At 34.3% G+C, this 8721-nt stretch overlaps 1 long non-coding RNA gene across 4 annotated transcripts; it reads right to left on the reverse strand.

The window, feature by feature from the left end:
* Nucleotides 1-1595: 1595 nt before the first annotated feature.
* On the reverse strand, nt 1596-7639 carry LOC129904503 (uncharacterized). 4 transcript variants are annotated; one of them, XR_008770436.1, is made up of 4 exons: nt 7444-7639; nt 5356-5441; nt 4571-4890; nt 1596-1860 (listed from the first exon to the last, which is right to left on the reverse strand). It is a non-coding gene; the product is annotated as an uncharacterized LOC129904503 (long non-coding RNA). The 4 variants fall into 4 exon arrangements; XR_008770437.1 differs by having other exon boundaries at nt 4571-4681; nt 4824-5441; XR_008770434.1 differs by having other exon boundaries at nt 4571-5441.
* Between the last annotated feature and the right edge of the window lie 1082 nt (nt 7640-8721).

Here is an 8721-nt window from a genome sequence, read left to right on the forward strand (position 1 = left end):
GGACACTCAAGACTAAAATATTTATCTTGGTGTATAACTCTCTTTGTTTTCTTACACTCTCTTTCTGGATGATTTAAATGAGGACAAGAGACCCTTTATTTATAGGAGAATGAAAATGCGTAACATTATTTTACGCATTTTCAAAACGCATATGAAATGTTCAATTCAACAAAGGAAGGTTGTAAGAAAGTCATTAGGGAGGCAGCCTTTTTGACTTTGTTGGCCTCCCTTTTTGACTCTCTTTCATCAGAGCCAACCAACACCTGGTCCAGCCGAACCAATAACAAAGACACCATCAAGCATTGTTCCATTGGTTATTGTACCACCAGATCCAGTAGAAGAGCAACTTGTGGAGAAACCAAAAGGTGATGTGAGGGCAGATCCAGCTGGTAAGACAGATGCTAATCCATGAATCAATCTATTTGATGGAAATATGGTTGCTAGTAATGGGATAACTTTGAAGTATATTACACCTGATATGGTTAATGGTAACATAATAGTAAAACTTCATGAAATGGAATAAGAGGAGGAGGAGGAAAATGGAAGAATTCTCTAATTGTGTATGTAATTGAAGAAATGCCTGGCTATAACTATATGAAAAAATTAATATCCCACATTTGGACAGCTGTGGCCAACCCCAATTTGTTTTATCATGATGAGGGTTATTATGTGGTGAAATTTCAATCTGAATTAGATATGAATGAGATATTATTTACGATACCATACAGTATAAACAGTAAGCCTATTATACTGAAACAATGAACTCCCAAACTTGATTTCAAAGCAGAATTTCTAGCTGAAGTCCCACTCTAGGTTACCTTCCTAAATTATTGGGGTTCTGATTCATTAAGTAGAATTGCAAATGCCATAGAAATTTCATTTTTTGCGAATGAATGTACAACTAAACAAACAGGATATCTTATGCAAGAATGTTAATTGAAGTATATGTCACTAAGCCAATTTCTACTAAGATAACAATCATGGATGCACATGGACAGACGTTTCAGCAGGTGATTACTTTTGTCTGGAAGCCAGAGTATTGTGAAGAATATATGATGGTGGGGCATGATTGGCATAAGACAAGACTCATGCAACCTGATAAACCATGATCAAAGCAGTAACAACCACCTCCTAAGTAAGGCTGCTGTCCAGGAACCTATGGAGATACATGAACAACCTTAGCCATCCAAACTCAACAATCAACATCCTGTAGGTGAGGAGTTTACACCTGTGACTACTAGAGATAAGTATCCAGGCAAGAGCAAAGCTACTCAGTGGGAAATACAAGATTTCTATTAAGGGGGTTCGAAAAAAAATATAGTGTTTAAGATTTGAACTTGGGACCTTAAGGCTAGTTTTGAATCCCTCAACCACTAAGTCAACTTCTAATCATATATTCAAAAATCTCAAAATTAATATATAGACATAAACTTTTTTATAAATACCTTATATATACAACATAAATTTTTACCGAGAGGTTCACCCAATGTCACGACACAAATCCGGGTGTGATGACACTCATCTCAACCCACCGAGATAAGTCAGCCTAATAACCAATGAAAAGTAAATGCGGAAGTAATTGAGATAAAACAAGGTTTAACTTAGTCAAAAATAAATAAATAATCTCAAAATCTCCAAGACTGATTGTCACGTATGCAAGCCACTAATACATTACCGAAGTACGAAAGAGAATACAGTCATAATGTCTTTATCTCTAGAATAAGACTAAAACATAATAAAAGGGTAAGAGGTGTCCGCTGGATGGATGTAACAGCTACCTCAACACTCAGAATGATAGCCTCGAAAGTGGTAGAAAATGCTAGAAGATCAAGCAGGTCCGGGCTCACAACCTACAAAAGTCTGGAAGCAAGGGGTGAGTATCAAATAACACAGTACTCAGCAAGTGGATAACTAAAACTAAGCCAAACTTAATAAATACAAGTACTCCTGTCCTCCCAACCGAACCTCCTTAACTACAACTTGCATAAAATCAGTTCAACTCTATACTTGTACAATAACAACATCAATATAGTCCACGAATACTCATCAATAACCTTATTAGTGAATCATATCAAGTCAATTCATCATATATATAGCAATATAGGGGTAAACAAAAATTCACAAATATCAGAAAGGTGCAATGCAGTGCAATGAAATGATGCATGTCTGTTCTATCGGTACACATCCGCTGAATCACAGTCCAGAACCCATGAGGGACATTTTTTGTCCATGTAACCTACCACAGAACATGTGGCCCATCCCTTCAATATATATATCTTGCCACGGAGCGTGTGACCCGACCCCTTTATTTTATAATACCTGTCACGGAGCGTGTGGCCCGACCCCTTTGTTTCATATCATTTTCAATCTCAACATAATATGTCAGAACCAATGCAATCAATTCATGTTCATATAATTCACGATAATAATATGACAACAACAATAATTTTTCATATCTCACATCAATATAGTCATTTCACATGTCCAAAATAAATTCACAATCACAACATATCAATTCCACCAATACATGTCATTAGATCACCATTTTATATCCTTCATCTCCATTTTTAAGGCCAATCATACAGTCAATAACCAGTCCAATTCTCATTACTCCCCAATACACATAACACGGGAATACAAGCATCTACAAACTTAAACTGAGGTTTAGAAATTCACTTGCCTTAATTAATCAAGCAATTACTGTGGGACTTGAGCCTTCCCTTTTCGTTGAGCCTCCAAATCAATGTAATCTAGTCAAATAGATAATCACAATAATGTTTCAAAATTAACAACACCTATATTACTATATGTCTAGCCTAGTACCAAAACTCATCCAAATCTATACTTCATTCCCTAAATCTCAAGCTTAGGGGAAAGTCTTAGTTCCTCCAATAACATAAATTTAATGATATTCATATAGTACAATACACCTATTATTTAATATATATCACTATTTCAAAATCAACCTAACTATTAAACACGCATGAATTTCTAAAGAAATTAACTAACAACCTATAGAAAACTCTAGGCATGGTCAACCTGCTATTTTCGATTAAATCTAATTATTCATATATCTTTTTTTAAAAAAAAAACTTGAGTTATGGTCCTTAATATACTTTTACCCGTAAGACTATATTAAAAAAAAAAGAACAAAAACATACACTTATAAGAATTACTAATCTTTGCAAAATGCAAAGTTGTTGGAAGTCGACATGAACAAATAATAGTTACTTTTGTTTTCTAGTCCAATGTTGATCCTATCTTGTCATTATCACATGTTTCTTTTAATAAAATAATAATTTTCCAAAGTTATAAGTAGATTGAAGCATACAAATGTTTTTCATGTTAATGTACATTCAAGTTGAATGTTTACCTGAAGATTGTCGCCGTCGCAGGTAAACAGACCATTTCTTTTTTTTCTTTTTCTGCTTTGTTCCTTTTCTCTTTTTCTTCTCTTTTCTAATTAATTAATTACTAAAAGTGATATAAACCTACTAACTCTAATTTAATAAATATGGAATAAGTGCTACATGATGTTAAATATATTATCACTTCAATCCATTAATTAAATGAGTTATCTAAATTCACCCCTCCATTAAATAACCATGGTTATTGAATAGTCCAAATTTTTAATTTAAATTTTGCGGAAAAAATATTTTACGGAAGAGAGCTGACTCATTCTTAAAATGACCAAACGGGTCATTACACCCAAACCCCCTTGACTATCTCTAGGTCCGCTCCTGTAGCCACTGCATCACGAAGTAAAAGTAGGAAGAGTTATGCACAGGCTATATCAGTCACTATGAAGAATAGTTTTGAAATGTTACAACCTACAACTGTTGTGTTGGTGAACCCCCATTTCCTAATGAAGGAGGTGGCACCTCCATCAATATCTAAATGGTCTGTTTAGTGTGGAATATAATAGGTATTAATAAAAGGTATAAGCAAAGAGAACTGAGTAGATATTTAAGAGAAAACCACATAAATCTTGTTGGCTTGGTAGAGACAAGAGTTAAAGTGAATGAAACAACTGTTATAGCTCTTGGCTGGGTTATGATTCACAATTATACAAATATTGTGACTGAAAGAATATGAATACTATGGGATGATAACATGTTTGATGTTGAAATGATTATCCAAGGTGCTCAATATATCTACTATGTTATGCTTAGTAGAGATAACAAGATAGAATGGTGTTTGACTGTGGTATATGGTTATAATACAATAGACCAGAGGAATGCTTTATGGTCTGATATAAGAAATCTGGCAACTCAATATACTAAATCTTGGCTTGTATGGGGAGACTTTAATGTGCTTTTACATAATCAAGATAGGCTTTATAGTGCTCCAGTAATAAGGGTCGAAACTAGGGACTTTTCTAAATGTGTGTAAGACTTGCTTTTAAATGAGTTAATATGGAAAGGAGATTTCTACTCATGATCCAACAAATAACTTGGTTCAGATAGAATTTATAGTAGACTAGACAGGACAATGAAAAATAATTAATGAATGATGTAATATGGACAATTGGTACTAGATTACAAGTTGCCTCATATTTCATACTACTCACCTATGCTTCTGGATATGAACCTCACTTCATCCAGTAGCAAAACTCGATTTGAATTCTTCAATATATGGGCAACCCATGAGACATTTGTCCCTGCATTACAAAGAAGATGGACTGGCAGATTACATGGGAATAAGTTAAAATGTATATGAAAAAGGTTGAAACAGTTGAAGCCACACTTAAAAATGTTGAATAATAATAATTACAAGGGAGCTATAGAGAAGATCTAAATCATCAAAAATATCCTAAAACTTACGTAGTTGAAGCTTTCTTCAGACTACACTGATGTTATGGCACTGGAAAAGAAAGGACTTCTAATCCAACTGGAGAAATGGACAAATATTAAGGATAGCATTCACCAATAAAAATCTAGGACTATGTGGATTAAATTGAGAGATTCAAATAACAAGTATTTGACAACAACGATAAAGGAGAGGAGACATAAGAAACAAATTGTAAAACTGACTGTCACGATCCAACCCCGTAGGCCGCGACTGGTGCCCGAGTTGGGCACCCAAACGTACCCTTATCCCAAATTAGTCTATTTTTTTTTCTGAATAAACAAATGTAGTGATTAGAAAAGATTGCTAAATAGATCGCAAAAATAGATGTAGGCACGAGGATCAATAGGCTGTCGCAAAACACACAAAATCCAAACCATATATACAAAACTCACAACATAACTCTGTCTACAGACCTCTATAGATGATAGCATAGTCATAAGACGGGACAGGGCCCCGTCGTACCCCTGACCAACATATCCAAATGTACAGAGATAGAGTCAGTACCAAAATACAAGCTCCGAACAAAGGAGCATTGTCAATAACACAGCAGATGTCCTAAACAGGCGGCTCAACACAACGAACGTCGGTACCTGCGGGCATGTAACGCAGCCCCCGAAGAAAGGGGGTCAGTACGGAAAATGTACTGAATATGTAAAGCATGCACTGAACTATATAAAATCATAATCTGAATAGTATATGTAAAACATGAAATCAATGTTTAGAATTTCAAAATGCTTATCAAAATCTCAAACCATATATGCACAGACATATGCCATATCCGGCCCCATTAGGGACTCGGTGAACAAAGTGTGGTTGCCCTCCCATCATCGGCACCACGGCACAGCATAACACCAGAGTAGGGAATATCTCCGTAACAAATCATATCATATCAGATGGCCATATCAAATCATATCATATCATATCATATCACAAACATATATGTACATGGCACAGCATAACTCCGTGGCATAATATTTACCACCCCATGGTACATGTCATACCTGCCCCCTCACGTCGGGACACGGCGAACAATGCAGAGAATTACGCACGAAAACATATCCTGGCCCACGCTCAGTGAAAGAAGCATTGAGGCATCCACGAGTGGAGTAGTGAGAAACTAAATGCAATTTAAATTACAAAACATTTATACAGACTCGATGACATAATTTCGATAACAAATCATAAAAAGGAAACTTGAATAATAATAATAGTACAAGTACTTCCAATATCACAATAGTTTACGTAAAAATAGTATTTTCCGAATCATCTCCGTACTTTCAAAATATATTATGGGAATTAACGGAATAATTATTCATATAATATTAGGAAGCATAGCAAAGAGTTTCTTTCAATTTCTACCTACCGTAATTCAAACGGAATAACGAAGAAAAATTCGGAACAGTGGGGCCCACCTCGGTCAAATGAGGTGGCGTATACAAATCACGTGTGTTAGACTTCATAACATTATTTAGAAGAGTTTTCAGGTATTCAGAATTCATTTGTGCAAAATCTAGAAGTTTAGACAATTTTTCCAAAACTATTCATAATTACCTAATTCAATTCTATTGAATAGAAAAAGGAAATTTTTGAACGTCGATTCCGAAGAGTAGAGTGATCCCCGAGGTTCGTATTCAATCCTATTACATCTAGGACATGCCAAGAGAAGAAAATGTAAAGCTTTACATACTTTTTTGACGTTTTACGGTTGTCCAAATTCAATTCCCGTTTCCTCTAAAATCTACAATTGGTCATATTTCCCAATTACTATTCATAAGACTTTAAGAATTCAATTTTCCAATACTTGTCTACAAAAATTTTGGCAGCATCTCCCCTATATATATGACAACCCCGAGATTACAACTCGGCCACAATATCAACAACCAAGCCAACAACAACACCAATTCCATCAATAATCAATTTAAACACACCCTAACATAAATTGGTGTAATCTTCCAATTAGTGCAACAACTTTCAACCAAACTTTGCATTTCCAAATAAATATGCATATCACATATCCATAATTAATTTCAACTCATTCCAACATAAGTAAAAATATACCAAGTAAGCTATCCATTTTTTATCAACTCCATACTTCACTCAAAAATTCCATAAATACAACAAAATATTAAAAATTCATTTTCTTTCTTCAACTTCACAACCAACAACAACACTCCATACTTTTAATAATTTACCTCCATATTCTTATAATATCACACTCAAATTACATAATTTCTACAAACTAGTTTAATACCAACTTACACCATTTAATATTCCTTATATTCCAAAAATTACAACAACAAGTAACAAGCTATGCAATCTTAATTTTTTTCCATCTCATCACCTAACTCTTATTTCCAATTCCAATTAATCTCATCCAACTTTCATTTTCAACATCAAATAATTAACATAACTACCATTCAAATACTACCCAAAAATACTACACAAAATTAAATAATTCTTACTCATATAAGAACATGTATACATGGCACCATATTACCATGCAAACTTCCATATTTCCATAAACTCTACACACCTCAACATACTACAACATACACAAACCTTCATAACATAATAAAATGAATGAATTCTTACATTTTTCTTCTAACTTCTTCACTTCCAAATCAATGAAACAAGTCTCCAAACTTCCAAAACAACTCCACCATGTTGTAGAGCACCCTTGACTTAGTAGGAATACTAGAAAATTATAATTTTTGGGGATGAAATTTGGAGGGTTGATTTTACTCCCTCTTGGCCGATTTTCTCTCTATTTTTCTCCTCAAATTTTTCTTGCTTCTAACTCTCTCAAATTATCTAGATATCTCTAGGATTTTATGACTAAGAGGCTTCCATGTGAAATTACCATTTTGCCCCTCACCTTTTCTAATATTTCCAAGTTGAAATTCCACATTTGCCCTTAACCTTTTATAGTATTTCCACATGTGAAATTCCAATTTTACCCCTAACCTTTTATGGTATTTCCACATGTGAAATTCCAATTTTTCCCCTAACCTTTTATGGTATTTCCACATGAGTAATTCCAATTTTGCCCTTTAACTTTTCCAATAAATCCACCTCCCAACTTAATCAATAGAAACTTGTATATAACAAGACCAAGCATAGTCTTACCCTTGACTTGTTACAAGTATTCCCAACATGTCCTTAGGTGCAAAGTACGGGTTATAACACTGACTGTAGCAAATGGTGGAAAATTATGGAACCTAAGGCAATCCAAAATGAGATTATCACATTCTACCAATCTCGAATTGGTACTGCCCTAACTTGTACTACTGCAATGAGTAAGGCCATCATGAGGACTAGTCCAACCTTGAATCACACTCAACAATTGACACTTTGTATAGAGGTAACTGAGAAGGAAATCTATAATGGACTCTGCTCAGTAGAGGATGATAAGGCTACAAGAGTAAATGGTTATAATGCTATGTTTTTTAAAAGAGCCTAGCTAGTGGTTAAGCATGATATCTATGAAGCTGTGAAGAAGTTTTTCACTCTAGAAAGCTATACAAAGCTGTGAATTGCAATGTTGTTACATTGCTTCCCAAAGTTTCAAATCCATCTAATATAAGGAAATATATTAGATTGCATGTTGTACTATCCTATACAAACTCATTGCAAAAGTACTGGCTAATAGAATCCAACAGGTCATAGCAATTGTGATATCAGAAACTCAGGCTGAATTTAGTTCAGAGAGAAAAGTGGTTGATAACATCATACTTTTACATGAGTTAGTCAAAACATATAATAGAAAAAATGTCTCTCTTAAATGCATGATAAAGATGGATATTCTAAAAGCATATTCTACTATTGATTAGAAACATTTAGAACAAGTAATTACAGGTCTGGGGTTTCCAA

This window comes from Solanum dulcamara, chromosome 9 (assembly GCF_947179165.1).
Source record: "Solanum dulcamara chromosome 9, daSolDulc1.2, whole genome shotgun sequence".
NCBI classification, from domain to species: Eukaryota; Viridiplantae; Streptophyta; class Magnoliopsida; order Solanales; family Solanaceae; genus Solanum; species Solanum dulcamara.